The sequence below is a fragment of the Triturus cristatus genome, chromosome 6 (genome assembly GCF_964204655.1).
Source record: "Triturus cristatus chromosome 6, aTriCri1.1, whole genome shotgun sequence".
Lineage (NCBI taxonomy): Eukaryota > Metazoa > Chordata > Amphibia > Caudata > Salamandridae > Triturus > Triturus cristatus.
The window spans coordinates 834,695,978-834,715,661 of NC_140589.1; the positions used below are offsets into that span (position 1 = coordinate 834,695,978).

Below are 19,684 nucleotides of genomic sequence, written 5' to 3' on the forward strand. Positions count from 1 at the left end.
CAAAGAGAGAAGAACTCGGGTGGTCGACCCTAAAATGGAAGTGAGGGTGATGGGGAAATGCCCATCTATGCAGGAAGTGTTGATTGAAATCTAAAAGTGTTGAGGATAGGAAGGAAGGAGGGTGAGAGGGTAGATTTTGCCAAAGTTGTAGGCACAAAAATTCATCAATGAATTGTCCCTCACTAACTTTAGCAGTCTGGATAGCTTCAGACATTTCCAGGTCTCGAGTTTAAATGCACGGTTTGCTTTCTGCTCTTCATTTGTTTCTCTTCTTATCAGGTCCCATTTTCTTCTGCACTCTTCTTTCTTTGAACGTTGCTACCATCCCTTTTCTTCTTTTCTGTGATCTTCAGTAGCTAAACAGTGGCAAACAATCATATCGGCAGAGATTAATCTATATGAAAAGTTCTCTGTCCATATTTGTGGCCTACCATGTCAAAGGTAACATCTTAATAAAGGCGGCAGGACCCCATGGCAGTGTCATAGATTCGCTGGGAAGCAGCAGCAAATAGATCGCTTTTAATTAAAGGAATAAAATATACATATCTCCAGAAACCAGTCTGATAGGCAGTTATTAGACGGCAAAATGGAGGGAAGTCTTCTCATGCCTCAGTCAGCCGTTCTCCTAAACCTGAAGTAAATGACATCCCTAGGATCGCTGAAGTAGGTCTGAATGTCCGATCTTGACCATTCTCAACTAAAGTGCATTAGATCAGTGGTTCCCAAACTTTTGACTCCTGAGGACCCCACTGAGTCACCACTGGAACTCGGGGACCCCCAAGCAATTTGTATGATTTAAATTTCAAACGTTAAAACAGTAATTCGAATAAAATAAACAAGTGTGCACACAAAACAAATACTCGAAATACTAAGGATTTAAGGTGCATATTTACAAACCCCTACCACCATGGAAACATCACTTTTTGTAACGTTCGTGTGTCGATAGGGGCTTCGCCTTATTTACAAGGCAGCGGTAAGCCACTTAATATGGCTTAATGCTGCCTTGTAAATAAGGCCCCATTTCGCGCAATGCTTAGCGTGAAAGGGGTGGGTAGTGGGTTTTGCAGTGGGCATTCCACCGCAAAACCCATTGATTTTGATGCTGCCCCCTATTCACAGGGGCAGTGTAAATAGGAGGCAGCGCCAAAATTAACACCGGGGAAAACCAGGTCTTAACTTGGCGAAATGAGGAGGAATGCTTTATTTTTCCTCATTTTTGCTTTTTCCATGTGTGCTGCCTTGTGCAGCACACATGGAAAAAAGCAAAACGCCTTGGATTGTTTATGTTCAGGAAGGTGACCCTTCCTGCACATGAACAATCATTAAAAAAATGACATTTTGTAACTTCCATGTGTGCTGCAGTAAGCAGCACACACACAAGTGACAACCCCATTTCAAGATTGTTTATGTGCAGGAAGGGGGGACCTTCCTTTACATAAACAGTCTTCCCCTGCACACAGACACCCTTGCACTGTGTTGCAAGGGTGCCTGCGTTGGCGCTACACTGCTAAGTGTAGCACCAGCACAGGTCAAAATGTAAGGCTGCACCATATTCTTGTAAATATGGTGCAGCCCTGCGTTTCTGAAGTGGCGGTGCGTGTTGTTAAGCCACAGAGGCTAACGACACGCTCCACCACTTCTTTTGTAAATATCCCCCTTAGTATTTTATATTGAGAGAATTTGCAAACTAAAATTTTAATGGGAAGGTTGGTGTTGCATCTCTGTGACTAACTTTTAAATGGTTGGTTTTATTTCGCTGTACGAGGCTCCTACTCCTGCCAGGGCCAGACTGGAAACCCAAAGCAGCCCTGGCAAATGTTTTCAGACCAGTCCCCATACGGTGCACACCAAGTGCATTGAGTGTGCCTGACCACTACAAAGGGGGCTTTGGGAGGCTCTCCCCCCAAAGAAATTTAGGAAACAATGGTGCAGTCTACAACACGTTTATCATTTTACATCACACACATATAGAGACAATTAATCATCAGCGTAAATCAGTGTATAGAAAATGTTACATAGGGCAAAGGGGACTAAAAGGTGTAGGATTCACATGTCATTTATACTGGTAGGCATTTTTATAGAGTGCTTGGTCTGGAGAAGCACAAAAAACTCGGGATTCAGAACATAAGACAGTGGTTAGCATTGACTTTAACAATAAAAAATTATTTCCACCCTAATAAACCTTTTTAGCAGCATCGGGATAATGAAAGACAGGGAAAAAACATAAGTTACTAACTTGTACCTTGCAGTTTGCAAGCAGCTCTTTGATGACAGTTTATAGGTCACTGTGCTAGATTACGGTTGTCACTTATGTACTGCACAGTAACAAAATAATCTTTGTGACAAAAGCAGTAACCCACTCGCCTATGCACATAAAATACTATTATTTAAAATGCACAGTACACGTTCTTTGCAATAGGCATATTAACCCTCTGTGCTACATTAGGTAACTCAAAGCTGCCACAGGACAAAACTCTCATCTCTCTCCAGCAGGTACATTAATCACTGGTGTGATCTTGGCACTTTTATTGTTGCTGGAAAACTGCTAATTATACAAGTGCAGTGCTTTTTAAACTGCTGCCTGCGGACCCCCTGGGAAAGTGTCAGGGACCCCTGGGGGTCCCCGGACCACAGTTTGGGAAACACTGCATTAGATACTTATATAACTTTGATTATGGGGAGAAAGGAGAAGAGACCGTAATCTCTTGACACAAAATGTCCATGAGAAAACTCAGAGAATCACCTGCTGTAGCATATTGATGTGTTCAGTGCCCTTTTGTGCGAAGCAGGTTTGTTTAATCGATTCATCAACTCATGTTTTTTGCTATTTCTCCATTTTAAGTGCCCAACATGAAGATTGAATGCCATCTCGTGTTCCATTACTGTTTGAAGACTATCATTTTTATATAAAAAAATGCAAAATTCACACATTCCTCAATCTGTCCTTCATGATTAGGACTGTTTTGTGCAGCCAGGAAGAAAGAATGATAGCTGTGAAGTATACGATTTGATGGGTATATTCCTCTTGAGTCCAATCAAAGACCGTTGATTCAATGGGAAATTGAACAGCTTCCCCATTGGAAACATGAGGTCCTAATTGTCCTCCTCACTTCTTTGGGAGTAGTACAATTTTTTTTTCTTCTCCGTGTGCTTACTAAGAGAACATAACCGCTTTGCACATAATGTAGTTGATGTTAGCAGGCACTTAGAGTCGGGTTCTGGCTTTCAGCACTATTGACAAAGTAGGACCAGTTCTGTTCTCATCCACAACTGCGCTTATGATGCCTGGGTTTATGCAGGAGACCCGATGTCTTCGAACCCTCTATAAATACCAAGCCATCATTGATGTTCAACCTTGCCCATCTATTCTGACCTTACCTCTATGCAGCTATTCAGCCAGGTAATACTAAGTGTCTATCCTGTTTACATATATGCATTGGTAATTATATCGTGAACTTACCTATATAGAAAGGGAGAGGTGTGCACAATGTGTAAGTCTAAACAAGTTTATTAACCGGGTAGGGTCTTTTTTCCATTCGCTATACTCTGAGTATTCAGTTGTTTCTATCCACGGCAAGTGAGATGTTAATAGAAGAGATTGATTTTTACCTATTTTCTGAGGCATTGACCGACAAGCAAATCTTATTATCGTGAAATATTATTCTAGATTAATTGCGTGCACTTTGCAAAGTCCTGTTTTGGGGAATTCTTTGTTTGTACCTTATGCTTTTAATGACTTTTGTGAACTCAAGAGTACGTATATAGATCACCAGGAATGTTTATTTCTTTTGTCCTTGATGAGGTGGCGTGCTGAAGGTTATGGGCTTGTAGATAATCCAACAGGTGTGGTAGGTGATGGGTCAGGTAGGAGGAGTGAAAAAAGTTCTTTCGAGGTTATGTTGATATGGACCATTTTGTTCAAGTTCATGATGAATCTGACTACTGTATGTGGTACTTAGTGGTGCTAGGCTAGAGTTTGGGATGATGGTAAGCAGAGCGTTGCCCCATCAATGTGTGAGGGAACCAGGGTTTGAACTGTTGCTCTGAAGTTTGTTTTTGGGATGTATGATTTGATTTTGTAAGAGGAGCGGAGGCTGTGCAAGCTGTGTATTCTTGGGTAAGTGCGTTCTTAAGTAGAGTTTGCTTTGACTGCATCTGTGCATTAGCTAAATGTTGCAGTGTGAAAGCTTCGAGATTCAAGAGCCAGTTCTGAATTCAGACTTGTTTGGTGTTGCTGGCAATGAGGATAATGCCGTCCTGGTGGTGTTAATTCCCTTTAGTTTCCTATATACAGTCGACATCCAGGCTTCCCCTCGTCATTGAGATGACCCATATTGCCGTACGTAGAGTTGAATGTTGTCATACAAGTGTATGATAGCGTTTAGAAATCTTCGGAGTAGGTCCATGTAAAGTTTAAAGTCAACAGGGGGGAAGGAGGATGGATCCTTAGGATACTCCATACTCAGCAAAACCTCCCTTTTTACAAAGCAAAAATACCCCACCTTGATTCAGAGGCATACAGTATCTAAACCTAATCATTTTCAGATTTTCTTCTTTCAGAAAAATGATTCATTCTTCTCTGGTGGATTATTGATAGTATCTGATCTTCTCGTCTTATAGGAAATCCATATAGTGCCCCATTCATCTTTTGGTGCGGCACTCGTTTTACTGTCTCTAAAGTGAGAAGTGGAAGTTCTTTCCAAATTCTAATGCGCACTAGAGCACACTTTTCACTTCCCTCCTCTGGAGCAACCTCCCTATATCTAATTGTATAACTATGTCCTAACTTGTGTTTCTGATACTATGAATAAAATAGACAGTTTTGCTTGAAACAGTGGGAATCTATATTTCTCTTTTCAAAAGTTGCTTTATGTATTGATTATTATATGCTGAATATGCTTCTACATGCAAACTGAATTAAAAAACGTGTTTAGATTTATTGATAAGAAAGGAGTCCAAGGACCAATTGTTCTGTATCGTACGATACCCAGGTCCACGGACAGTTATGTTATGTTATGTTAGGGATATTTATATTGCGCGCAGCTGCCCCAGCTAAGGGGCGTCCTGGCGCATGACAAGGTAGACATAGCAACACCGCCACAGTGACTGGGTTACCCCATTAGCCTAGAATGGTTGTCTCTAAAGTGAGGACACCCTGTGCTTTACCTGCATTGCTAAGGAAATAGAAACTTCAAAGTTGAAGGTAACTATTCTTATTGCGTCCATCTGTGTTTGTACCATATATGCAACTGGATGTTTGTGTCCCCTCAAGGCCCTTTTGCTTTGTGTTTGCCACAACATGGCATTTCCTCTGGAGGATAATGCCAGCAGACATTCCTGAGTCCACCTCTTGGTGCAGGGCTACTGAAGGCAAGCTTGAAACGTGCTGAAGTTTTCTCTGTGTCAAAGTAAGATGACTTTTCTGGCAGGAGGAGGGTGCGGGTTATGTTTTAAGTAGACCATTTCATAACTCTGACTTATGCCAATGATCGAGGAGTTCCACTTCTAGGAATTTTAAAAGGAAAAGAAACTGAAGCCCACCATGGATACTGCTGAGATGAAAAGTTTTTGAAAGGTTTTAAGTAGGAGTATGCACAATTTCCGTAATTTGCTTTCACATATTTATGCAAAATTTTGGAAAAATTATGAAAAATTACACGAACTGCAGATCAGTAATTTTGCCCAGTATTTTAGCATGAAATGCATTCTCGCATCAAAATATTCGGCGCAAGGATACATTAAATAAAAGTACCACGTGCAACGGCCACTTCTGTTGGTCATATGTGTTCGCAGTCAATTTTTCAGCTAATTGCACCATTCGCTGTGAATTTTTACCACAAATGGCACATAATTATGCTAAGTGGCATCATTCCAGGAATTTTGCTTAAGAAGTTTAATGCGATATTCCTGAAATGATGTGGGTCACGACATGTTTAGTTGCGCACAAAGCGAATATACATAATCTTTTGTCAACGTCACATTGAGAACTAAAACTCCGCTGGTTCTTCGGGTAGAGTGTGCTGCAGTTTTCATTCATTTAAATTTGACTTGTTCCTCCCAGCCCAAATACGCTTGAAAAGCACCATCGGCTCCCATGCTGTCCTCTCAGCACACCACGCCATTGAGGTGTGGAGCTGCCACAGTGGAGTTTTCACCTCGCATTTTTTCACATTTCTGTTACCACGTTACGCAATACATAAGAGCTGCAAAAAAACACTCCGGCATTCGACAATTTATTTATGAAAAGGGGACTCGGCGGGCTGCCTCATTTTCCAAATCTGCATCAATCGCTTCCTCTGCGAGGGGTCACGTGCCGGCATCGCCGTGGCGGCTCGAGAGGGTCGCCTCGGCGGAAGGAACGCTGCGCTGAAATTGCCACATGAAAGGCCCACGGTGAGAACTCGAAGGCCGTGCAATTGTGCTGAGCGTCACCTGCGGGCCCGAGCGCGCGGAGGAAGCCGGACAGTCTGCAGTACAGAGGCAGTTAAACTCTATGGCTATTCGGGCAATATAGGTGCCTAAAACTGCGCCTTTTGGGGGAAAAAAGGTCTTTTTTCGACTTTGTAAGACACATCAGAAATTTCCAAAATGCATATTGAGTCATGAATGGCAGGTGAAACCAATGACTACATATTTGGCTGAACAAGTAGCTTCGATTTTAGATTTATTTTCCTAAAGAGGTTAGTGTTGTGATATTAAAGGGACTTGTCACGCACGCAGGCACTCTCAACCGGATGTCTAAGCAGAGAAAAAGTGAAATGGATCTACACTAAAATATTTCAGTTCTGTTTCAAAGTGTTACTGCTGATAGAGACATTCTATAGTTGCTATCATGACATGCACTAACCTTGGATGTAACAGCTACTAACTAAAATTATCAGATAATTTAGTGGTACAATTTAAAAAAAGAGAATATGAAATGTTTTTTTGGCCCATTTATCCTATTAACGGCACATAATTGGTTATTTTCGCTGGGGCCTCATGCTCTTAGGAACCACTTTGCATCTGAAACCTGAAAAAAGGGTTCTTCCATTGCTCACTTCTCCCAATCCCTTTGTACAAACCTAAGCTCATATGGTGGGCAGGTTCACGGTTTTAAGCATTGTAAATTGTGCATGCACTCCTATATTGATAACTCTGTCAGTGCTCCAGTTTTAACCTGCTAATACGGTACTTTTTATATTTAGCTTGACCTTTGACCTTCAGCAAACCTCGCCCGCATGCCTTTGTTCCATTGTGGTCCATAGTTCCTACTTTAACATATTCCTTTGGCTATAGCTTCAGTTGGTCACAGTGTTCCTATTTTGAAGCACTTCTACCTGTGTAGTCTTTCCAGGCACAGTGCTCCTGATGGACATGGTCTCGCAGAGCAAATTACATTGGTCAAGGTACCACCATAGCTGAAAAGCGGGAAGAATTAAAAAAATGTTTTTGATGGAACAGGCCTACTGCTGGTAGACTCCTAAATCCTACCTGAGAGTAACGTGCAGTTGCTGTTAAACTGCAAAAATCTATATCAAACTGAACTCTTTTGACAAAAAGTATTTGTTCTCAGTTTATTACATTAGCTGAAAGAAATCATTTTTTTTTTTAAATGGCTTTGATTTAATATGATGGCCAATATGTAAATGTGTGCTTGTGACACAACTTTTATTGAACTTCTGCCGCGGCGGATGGATGGACTCTATAGCTTTAAAACTCTACTAGTTGTCCATGCTTAGCTTGGATCCAGTTAAATAGATCATACTCGTAGTTGTCCATGCTCAGCTTGGATCCAGTTAAATAGATCATACTTGCATCATAAAATGATGCGCGGTTAGGCTAATACATTTGAAACAATAATAATTGAATTTGCTACAATGCTATATAAAATACCCAAGCGGTACAAAAGGGGGTGGGGATGGACGGAGCATCAGAACCAATCAAACACTCACACCCAGTCAACAGATCTGGGTTTGATCCATCACCGTTCTTTAGCCCACTCTGCCACCCCAGTTCAGACCTGGCCATATGCAAATCAGTCTGACCCTGTGCCTCATGGGAACAGTCCAGCCCGAACTGCCAAGCCATGCCTTCCCTGGACCGGAAACAAGCTTCCTAGGACCGGTTTCTGGCATTTCAGCCGTCTTCAGCCAGGCTTGCTTGAATCCAGTGGCAAAGTGAGCAAGGGACTCGCGTCTGAGCATACCCTGCCAACTTATGGCGAACAAAGCGGTACAAAAGGGGGTGGTGATGGACGGAGCATCAGAACCAATCAAACACTCACACCCAGTCAAAGACTTTGTTCGCCCTAAGTTGGCAGGTATCAGACGTGGGTCCCTTGCTCACTTTACCACCGGATTGAAGATAGCCTGGCTGACGAGGGTTATGAACCCGAAACCGGTCCCAGGATGCTTGTTTCCGGTCCAGGGAAGACATGGCTTGGCAGTTCGGGCTGGACTGTTCCCATGAGTCACAGGGTCAGACTGATATGCATATGGCCATGTCTGAACTGGGGTGGTGGAATGGGCTAAAGAATGATGATGGATTAAACCCAGATCAGTTGACTGGGGGTGAGTGTTTGATTTGCTCAAGCGCTCCGTCCATCATCCCCTTTGCTATCATATAAAATACCCAGTCAGAGTTAATGCTAAAGTAACCACCATTCATATAAACAAAATAGGAGAAAATATTATGAAACTACAGGACATAATGCAGCTGAGCGATAAAAATCTCTGTACCATCCTCTCTTCTTTTGGCCACACCAATCATCCATACGCCAGTTACATTCAACTCTTTCTGGTTCCCTTCTCGTACCTTTCTGCTGCAAACTGAACACTCGAATTGTCCTAAAGGCATCCTTCACTTCTTGCACATGAGGTCAGTCAGGTTAAACTCATCTAGGCTGAAACCCTAGACTCTTTGGTGTTTAGTGAACGGTATTATAAAAAATCTGTCTAGGTCCGACCATATTTTTGATTCCGAGAAGAGTCGAGCTGACTCCAGAGAGTCACAATAGTTTCTTCTTGAAACACAGGAGTAGCCTCGGTCTAACACGTGAGTGCTTAATTTGCGTCGGTGTTTTCCGGTGCTCGGCGCACTGGTACTTGCTGTAAACAGTGGCATGTTTTTATTCAAATCCACCATATGTTGGCGCTGTCTGTGTATTTTTAATCAGATTTTTTTACTGTAACATTCAGCTATTTAATGTATTTTTAAAAAAATGATTAAACTAGGACTTGCACTTAAAATGTAAGGCAATGGCTGGTGCCAGTTGCAGATGACTCGTGTGAAATACTTTTGAACTAGCGCTTAATTTTGTATTACGCACTGTCGTGGTAGAGAAAATAATTTCCATAAATGTTTGCTACGAAATTCTTGGAGCGGTCTTCCATAGCATCCATGGGCCTTCGTGGGGGGAGGTCGCACTACATGGCCAGTCACTCTGACGAGCAGTTCTCTGGCCATGCTTTATTGACTGGTAGAACTGTTGTGGTGTTCTGCTTGAGATGAAGTGGTATTTCTTCCCAAGAGAATATTCTAACAGTAAGCAGTGGCTGATCTGTGGGTTTGTAGAAGTTTGTGCAGGAAAGATCTTAATGTGGGAGTCAGTCTAGTGAAATTTGTCTCCTTCTTCAACGCCCCAGCCAAGTGCTTCGAAGTGTTCTCAGAAGGTCTTTCAGGTTTTGTGCTACGCTGCTTTTTTCTGCTTGGTACTTCCAGAAGGCTTGTTTTGTCTTAAACAGGACACCGTATGTATGAGGGAAATTGACCCGGACATGTTTCATTTGTCCAAAAACGCCAGTCACGTCTATATGGCTATATCAATTCAGAAACAAAAATGTAAACAAAGAGGAGGAGCCAAGATGGCGACCGGGACGGCAGCGTAGATTCCCGGCTCCGTGAACCTCCGCATCCCGCACGGATATCCTGCATGAGATCCTTATTCTGCGCTACGAGATCGTGTTCGTAAACGAAAGTGGCAACCGATCGTGTGACCCTGAGGTTTCTGACTGCAGTACCGCCGGAGAAATCAGCGATTGAACTTTGCGGCCCGTGCGGTCCCGAAGCCGGGACCTCGAGTGGACGCCTTGGCCGGGCGGCAGTTTAACAACAGCGGCCTGTGGTGACTGGGTGGAGTCGGTCCGCCGGAGTGGTGCTCCCCTCGGCCTGCATTTTGCTGTGGTCGCTCCCCCCCTGCTGAGCGCTGCGGACCGAGGACATGCCCGGGTGTGCAATTCTCGGATTCTGTGGTGTTTGCCCCTGCCTTTGACGGTGAGCTGCCCGGGCGCCGTCCCTGGTTCGGCCTGATCCTTGCGGGCTGCTCCCGGCTTTTTGCGGGAGCTGGTCCGTGGCGGAGACGACTATTGCCCGTGACCGCGCAACGGTTGAATCTGTTCCTCCCCCAGGATCCCTGTCTTCAGCAACGTGGACCTTGAGGCGTTGGTCCCGGGGTCCTGGCCCCAATACGAGTCGGGCCTTCCCAGCGGCCATTTTGTCACTATGCAGCCTACCATCCTGTCCGCTGGGACGCAGCGGGACTGGGGGTGTGTGACGGTCAGGAGTGTGGCAGAGCGATCGGAGAGAGCTGCTCTGGGGTACGGCGACCTCCTGGAGGCCCTTGGTGCCCTTCATTACTCCTTGGCTCATGGCGCCGGGGTCCTGGGGAGGAAGCTAGATGGTGTGGTGTCAGCGTTGGGACAGTGGCGGCATGCCGGTCCACAAGTACACAGTGGCTTTCCACACTGCACACAGGAGGAAGATGTTGCGGGCCCCCCCGCGATTAGTGTACAGCCGGACACTCCGGACAGTATGCTACCGTGTGGTCGGCTAACTGTGGGCTTGATCTGCTCCGGAGGTATTGGACCTGAGCGGAAGATGGTGGCCTTGTCCCGTGCGCAATCTCCGGCGGCCCAGGGACGATTCCAGCAACGTGTGTCTCACTTGACTGCTTCAGCCTGTCTGGACCTTGTGTGCAGTGCAGCTCCTGGGGCGGCACTGGAAAAGACGCCCCCCCATGAAGCGGTCCGTGCTGATGCTCAGAGACTTCCACCCCACCTGTGTGCGTCGCTTCCCGACTGTTTTTGGACACTCCTGTACTTTGGGACATCGGACATGGTGCTGGGTCGAGGGGCAGGCTTGGGCAGAATCGCAAAGAGCGGTCAAGGCTGAGGCTGATCCTTCGGGAGTGGTCACCTAGTAGACAGGCGGACTCATGGTTGCGTGCTCTCATGGTTAGTCGCATAGTTGGTGCATAATGCTCCCCACTCCCCCCTCCTTTTTTGATATGATCAACTTGGTGCTGCTAATTGTTTGCTGTGGGGAAACTTCACCGTGCGGGAGGGAGAAGCCGGGGGTATGTTTTGAAGGCCCTCCTCCAGTTTATTACATTCCCTCCGCCCCCCCGTCTGGGGGGGCTCTTTCTTACTCCTTTTTTCTCTGTCTCTTCTATATTTCGGGTCTAGTTCCAGGGCGACAGGCACACTGCTGGGGGGTGGGGCCATACTCATTCGCAGAGGTGCTGGGTGGGGGGATGGGGGAGGGGACTCTTTAGTCTTTATCTCTTTTTCCATGGCCTCCTTTTTCTTCTCTGTTTCTTTTTGCTTGTTTTTCTGGGATCAGCGCGGTACACCTCTCTTATTGTGAATCGCTTGCTCTTAATGTGTGCCACAGTTTCCGGGGGGTTCGCTGGGCTTTAGGTACGGGGACCTGTATGCGCAACTATCTTTGATATTTTCCCCCATCCGTACTTTCCCGTGTCTGCGCCATTGATTTAATGTATTGCTGCTTGCTGCTTGCGTCTCTTATCCTTGCCCCTTATCGCTGTTGGGAAACTGTTTGGCACCTGATCCTACTGTTTTGTTTTATTATAAAATGAAAAACCCTTTCTCTCCTGGTGTCCTACCTGAGCGGCTCATTGGCCGGACTATACTGCATTGTAGACTTTGCTCTCCGAGGTGCCGCCTGTGTTTACATGTGCTTTTATTGTTCTGATTGCTTAGCGGCCGGCCCCGGGGGGTTGTAGGCCCATATGTGTAAGTGATTGAAATGTCAATAAAGGTTTTTCAAAAAAAAAAAAAAAAAAAAAATGTAAACAAAAGTGCATTTTTTGTGAAATCACTTGTCTTGTGCACAGCAAAGCCATTAACACTCCAGTCGTCAAAGTTTCAGGGAGCAGCTGAATGCAGAATGCACAGCACGAGAGAAAATTGATCACGGGTGATATGTTATTCACACTGCTCGTAAATGCAAGTCCGGAAAGGGCGACATTTCGATAAAAACGAGCCATGTGCTGGCAACTTGACCTTATGGCTTTGCACTTAGCTGGCTTTACATCCCAGAGAAAGCACAATAAATCTAGCCCCCGGTTGACTTGCAAATCTCGGTTTCTCCTCGCCATGTAATATCTGGTATTTCAACAATTGAAATTCCCCGGCTGCCTTTCGTAACGTGTGAGGAACAGAAAAACACGTTCTCGCTCAGACCCACGGCTTTCCTGCGAGTTGCCCACTTCAGCCCTTAACGAGCCTCCGCACACCTGTGGTAAGTGAGTATGCCGAAGATTACCCTGGGAATAGGAGCCTTTTCAATTCTAGTTGGCCTCCCGAAGATTAATAATCTTTCAAGCCTCCGAGGGAAAGGCGCAAAGCATGCTCTCTGACAAATTGTGATCTCTTCTGCTTTTAGAAGTGTGCTTAGAGCACTGAACATGCCCTCAATGTGTCCCCGGGGGCCTTCCCCGGGATTCAGAGGAATGGTAATAGGTGCCGCATCACTTTTATGCCTGCAGTAATACATTTACCTCAAGAAAGATATTCATTCTGTTTTGTTTCAAAGACATAAATCGTTTAGCTGTAAATAGATGTTTGTTGCAGCCCTCCTTTCCTGGCTTCCTTCCTCTTCCGGCAGCCGCGCGCGCGCAGGCATCTGTCGCCACCGCCGGTAATTTGGGAAGATTTAAGGTAACACATATTCACCTGCTCTGTCTATTTCTCCTATCAAAGCGTTTATCAGAGGCAAAATATTTTACTGTGGCAATATCCTTTCTACTGTTAAATCCTAAGCACTTGAAGAGATTAAAGGCAATGTTAATAGAGACAAAATGAGCCAAACAGTGGGCAGCTCTTTATTCTTTTGTATCCATTTTCCAGATGCGTCATCTGCTAGTTGCCTGATACTATTGGGTAGGTCTACTGCCCCGATTAGGTATCACTCAGTAACATTACTTTGGCATGACCTTTTACAAACCCTGACATTTTCTGAACACTGAAGAATGTTACCTCCGTTAAAATGTAACTTCAGTCAAATAATTTCGCTGCTCAGATTTCCCTCCCAACTTTTAGTTCTCTCAGTTCCATGGGGAGGAGAATCTCCACTGTAAGGGCACTTTGAGTTTCTAAAACCTCTAAAGGTTCTAAAACTCCACAAACTCCGCTGGCGGAGCAGAGTTAACCACCCACGCTTAGAAACCGAGTGCGGAGTTATAAAACTCCACAAACTCCGCTGGCGGAGCAGAGTTAACCACCCACGCTTAGAAACCGAGTGCGGAGTTATAAAACTCCACAAACTCCGCTGGCGGAGCAGAGTTAACTGCCCACGCTTAATTAGAACCCTCATGTCCTCTTCAAGTGACTAAAACAACTTAAATAATTACATTTGCTATGGTCAATAAATGTATAATGTCAGATTGATCTTGTTGTGAAGCAGATTTGTTTGCCATTTATGTAGTATAATTGCTGCTTAGGAATTAAGGGTCTACTCATAAACTAAGTCAAAAATTTAGGAAAAGATTATGATTCTTCATGTCTTAGATTTCCTAATTTTTTGATATTACCAATTCACTTTTGCCACAACCATAAGTCCTGAAAGATACAGCAGGCATACTGTTTTCAGTAATATGTATGGAAGCCCTTATCCTAAAAGAGGGAGATTTTCTGTCACACAATATCCATCAGTTTGGTGTTCAAGTTGATTTCCACTATATTTTCTTGTTTTTTTCCCAGCGAAAACCACTTTTCTTGTGGAGAAATATCTTCAAATACACCGCAATCCTATATGGGCCAAATGTAACATTTGATTTTATTAGCTTTGTACGTGACAACAAATGTGTGATTCTAATCAAGCCGCTTTACCCTTAAGTACCCCATATTTTTAATGTATATTGCTTATCTTTACTGATGTAGTGTCCTACGTTGTCATGGTGGGAATGTAGTTGGTGAGTACCCACTCCCCATTTGACTATGTACAGCACTACAAATTTGAGGTCCTGCTGCTATAAAAATGCTCTGTAAAGTGCTTCGCTACTCCTTGGAACCTGGTCCACGTTAAATGAAATCCGTACAATGCTAAAAAATAAAATAGAGGCCAGACTGCGCTAAAAGCTCTGCATCATGACTTAGTAACAGATACATTTTTAAGCTCTACTGATTGATTCCAAGGTGTTTCACTTACTTTTAACACAGGTTTATTAGCCAGAGTGTACCAGCTTTCAATAATGACCAGAAATAGTAGACTTGGTCAGAACACGTCTGGGGTTGACTTACATGTTTTACTTTATTTCTACTGGGAAACGGGCACAACAATAATCTAGATGATGAGGGAGCAAAACACTGTACCCCGAAGTCAAGGCACCCCATAATGTACCTTAATTAGATCTCCCACATTTATATAGATCGTAGACTATGTAAAACCTCAATTTCATGAGGTAATGTATCCTATCATTAAGGCACCTCCCAAAGCTTCAGAATCAATAAATACAATTTCATTAAATAATTCCAATTTAAGAATAATTTGAGCCCACTCAATAACTGAGTTCTAGATCAATGAGAAGTGAAAGGGGTTTATTGCAAAATTAAAAAATAAACGGTGCCGAGTCAATGGCATGAGTGCTCTCAAAGGCAGAGCTATAAAGAGTATGTAAAAATCTGAAAATATTGTAAGTCCCAATGGGCAACTAAACCAGAAAAAAAATAGGCAGCAGCATCCCTAGGAGCACAGACCAGTGTTAACTACAAAATCAAGGAGTTTTTATACACAATTCTTGTATAGCAAATCAGACCTTTTGCAGAATCATTGTGGTGTGAGCAAATATATAATCTCTTCAGCAAATGAGAGCACATGGAAAAAATAAACGTCATTACCTTAACACCTAAGCACTATCCCATTTTCACGAATAATTATTGAGCACCCTCTATGCTAATGTCCATTCCAATATCATCCAAAGATGTTTGAACAAACAAGTTAGTCACACGATTTGGATTAATACATTTACTCAAAGCAGCAGAAGCCATGTTAATATATTGCCAGTTACATCTGAGATAGGAAATGTCACCATGATCTGAGCAATAACAATTAAAAATATTCTGCTACATGGCAGCTTAACGGTATTTGCAGAGCTTGTGGGGAGAGGATTGTTTAGGGGAAAGCACTGAATGAGCGACAGTCGGCTAAAATGGCACTTTGCACAGAAATGTGGCCTAACAAAAACACCTCAAATTATACACCTATAAACATTATAGGAAATACGTTTCAAAAGCGATTATATTAAATCAGTCTGCATGTGTAAAATTGTGTGTGTAAATTGTTAATGATGCACAAAAATATATATCCATAAAAAATGTTAACAATGCCAACTCAGGACATAGTTGTAGTGATTCTTGACAATGAGAGAAACATCCAAGCTTTTAATGGTTCTTGAAAGAAAAAGAGGAATTCCTTCTTCCCGATGTGCAAAGCTAGCTAATTGCATACGTTAGGTCTTACTAGAGAGAACCACCTCTCTCCCCATGATTCACACTTAGCTTTGGTGACTGTACGCAGCAGCAGGTCAGTCCACTGCAAAGATCTAGCAGACGCATATATTCCCATTTAGTTTCACTCAAAGGCCAGGGACTAGTGGCTAGAAGACCTTTGTAGAAAAGAAAAAAGGTTAATAATATAAAATTGACTCTAGCTTTTATAGGCAACCAATGGATAGATTTTAGCGAATTAAAACCATTCCATTTAGTGAGTTTCAAAAATAACATCGCACTACTATATTTTTTTGCCCTGCTATGTGACAGCCTGGAAGCCCACTATTAATAAAATGTCTGCTTTGCTACTAAACAAGACTTCTACAATCAAATGGGAATCTGCAGGAAAGTAACAAAATATCTACTACTTTGAAGCAGCAGTCTTTCGATAGTTTAACAATTTGCGAGAGAGTTGTAATTCGTTCCAAATGAATTGAGTGTTTCTAACCTGGCTTGCACATTTAAGGGGGGCACCCAGCAAGGTGGGAGATGGGGGACAGGCCACAAGCAGCAAAGAAAGATGCTTTTGCCCCAACAACGTTGCTTGTCTTGCAAGTGTTTACTGGTGAACAGCTCTCACTGCCTCCTGCCATGACATGGAGGAGCAAAGTAAGTCGTGTCCTCCTCCGGCCACAATATTTTTTGGTCATTGTAAGGAGCAGCATTAGTGCTGGTGGTGGGGAACAGGTCCAATGTCACTTTGTGCCAGAAATATGACCATGTGCAGAACGTGGTGTAGCTCATCTTTGGTGAGCGTTGCAAAACCACTTTTTGAGAATGGCCGTCACGGGTGCATACTTCAGTTATGGAGTTGTGGGATGGCACACATCATGCAAGCGGCTAGACTTAACACACGGAGGAAGCACCTCCAAAAAGCCTTGTATTGTATGATTGCCAGTGATGGTCTCTGCTGATCTCTCAAATACTTTATCTCCTTTGCCACTGATATCAAGAGGGTGCCAGGAGTGATACAGTGGCAAGAGGAAAGTTCAGGAACCTTTCAACCTGCAGTCCGTCCTACTTCTACCCAAATACAATGTAGTTTTAGAGACAATCATTGAATATGATGCCTACTTTACAGCACCAAGCAATGGAAGGTGAGCACGTTTTTATATTTGAGCTATGTAGGAAAAATGGTGCTTTTTCTGTTGGACCATAGCTTCACAAAAACGATTACAGACAAGGTACAACATTTCATCCATTAAAGTTCGTTTATTTAAGTGACAGAGATTCTTGGGGTGATATCAAAAATAGAGTGTAAAATGCTTTGGAACACCGAGTAATGTTGAAAATATTTTAGGGACCCATAATAACATTTTACAAAATGATTCATATTGTTCCTCTGCTTTTCTTGAACAAAATATATGTTCTTCCAGATTGTAGGTCGTCCTGGAATTATGCAAGAATTTTTTAACATTGTATTTTTATCAAAAACAATGACTCATCTGCAAAACAATTGAAAATTAATTTCTGCAAAGACAGATGGAGAAATAATTTTTTCCTGTTTTTTCTAAGGACTGTCCCTAACTAGTCAGAGCAGTATAAATAGACTTATTTTAATTGGAATCTGGCGTTCATTTAACATGTCTTTCCCAAATGTCTTTTCGCTGGATGTTTCACACCTCAATCCTATTGTTCAGATGACAGGTGACAGTTTTGGAGTCTGTTCGGTTCTGTTTTTCCCCCATGTATGCATCAAATTCAGTTTGTGTTTGGAAAAGGGAGCCACTGTTGTGCAAATCCAACTCTTGCCGACTCCTCTGCACGTAGATCCTTCTCGCAGGCCCCTCTACCCACCTCACTCCACCTCTCACTGTTCCCCTCCCCATCACCTTTATTTCTGTACACGGCTGTTGGGTGCTGCCCATCTAGGATTACTTCTGGCCTCCTGCGTTTTTTTACAATGCCTTGTGTTTTATTGAGTCATTTGTACAGCACATTCCCCACCATTTGTTTAGTATCAAAGTGATTTCTTAATCTCGGGTAAAGGCGGGCTATGGCTTTATAATAAATGGGAACCTGTAATCACTTTATAAAAAACTCTCTAATTTCTTTACAATAGTCTAATTGTAACATCACTGGTCACCTGTAATAAGAAAATGATGTAGCTGTTCAACTGTCATAAGTTTTTACAGTTGAGTTGTGACATCACGGCGCCTGCTGCCAGAACCAGCAGACAGCTTGGAAGGCCGGTCATGTCTAAACATTGAAAACGAGAACTAGCTTTAGAGCTCTTCAGAACTGTTTTGCTGAAATGAACAGTCGTTAGCAGAATAGTGCTATGCATGGCAGCATGTTTTCATTTGAGGAGCAAGGATTTAAGGTTTTTGAGTGAATGGTAATGGTGTGACCAAGTTTAAATTGCATTCATATAGCACTTACTACCCCTGACGAGGCTTTGAAGCTCTTTACGGCGAGTAGCACGCTACACGGGAGCCCAAAGTTAGTGGTCAGTCCATTAGTTATTTGGGGTGAATATGTGACGTTACAATTCGATTATTTAAATCTCGGTACGTTACATCGCGGTTATTACAACGCAAGTCGTTAAATCGACTTGCGCTAGAGACGCTGGACATAGGATCAGTATGATTTATTATTCCAACTCCAGTGTGTGTAACAGTAGGGAAGGTGTTGGAATAGTAAATCCTACTATTCCGTAGTATAGAGCGCCATCCAGCGCAAGTCATTTTAACGACCGCAATGTAAATGTATCGCGGTGTAACGACCGCGTTGTAAAGGTCGTTCGCCATTTGGGGTTAGTTTTGCATGCCCATTCCATGCGTTCGCACCAGTTTCTTTGTGGTACATTGACACAGATGTGATCATTAGAGGGGGCTGTGTGAGAAGCAATTGCTTGCTGGAATTAATAAGATAGTTATGGTTTCCAAAAAGGGCTTAAGATGGATAGGCAGGGGATAAACAGTAACTTGTTTACAGTAGAGACGGGCAGACGGAAGAAGAGAAACAAACAGTGGTGCACTTAAAAAAAAATTAAGGGATGGAATTAAGTTAAAGTTTGATAGAAAGTTAATTTTTCATGCAGGACTTTAGGTACTATAGGTGGAGAATTTGTGCATGCAGTTAGTGGATGAAAACGTGTTGAAAGAAACACTCTTAAATTCTGCTCCTAAGAAATGTAGCTTACACAATCTTTCTAGGGGCACTTAAATGACACAGATACTTCCAACAGAGAAAAAGGAAGCCCAGTGCTTGTTGAGACACCTTTACTGTTAAGCAGTGCGACAAATATGCACACTCCGTTATTTATAATTAGAATGAGAACACCCCATAGAGGCCCCTTTTATATACCTACTACAGCAGTTTCTGCAAATCATATGCACCATACATAAACTATACATATAATATGAAACGCGTTATGTAAACACCCATCAACTTAAAAATATAACACGGCAATAGATAAACACATTGCAGCAATCATTATTATATTTAGTCAATGCTTTTGTCTTTCAATACCTGGCTCAGAAGGTATTGCCCACTGCATCCACCTGAAGAGCACGTCTACAGAACAGATTACATGTGCAGCAGAATGGATGTGTCTGAGGTCACCTTCCAGCATCCACACTGCCTTGTAGTGTTTTATAAGGAACAAAATACTCTCAGCCATTCAGTAAAAATATATTGCAAGTCACCTCTGAGTTCCTTGGCCTTGTATGAAGGAACTATGCCATCAGCCTTCTTTCACTTTATGATAATAGAACTCCTTGTTTATGAGTATTATACTTCTAATGTACAGCAGAGGTTATTTTATTCCATATATATGTAGCCATCAAGGTTTCATTTTTTTTATATTGTGCGTGTAAAAGAATCTGCTGACTAACCCTCCGTGAAAAACTGTAAATCAAGTCAAGGAAGGCAAAACTGGGACTTGCTGGTGTTGAAAACCCTGCAGTATG

At 43.0% G+C, this 19,684-nt stretch overlaps 1 protein-coding gene across 5 annotated transcripts in view; it reads left to right on the forward strand.

Moving 5' to 3' along the window:
- The window catches only part of ARID1B (AT-rich interaction domain 1B), a 736,193-nt gene that overhangs the window by 127,141 nt on the left and 589,368 nt on the right, over positions 1-19,684 (forward strand). The gene's annotated exons all lie outside the window — the stretch shown is intronic.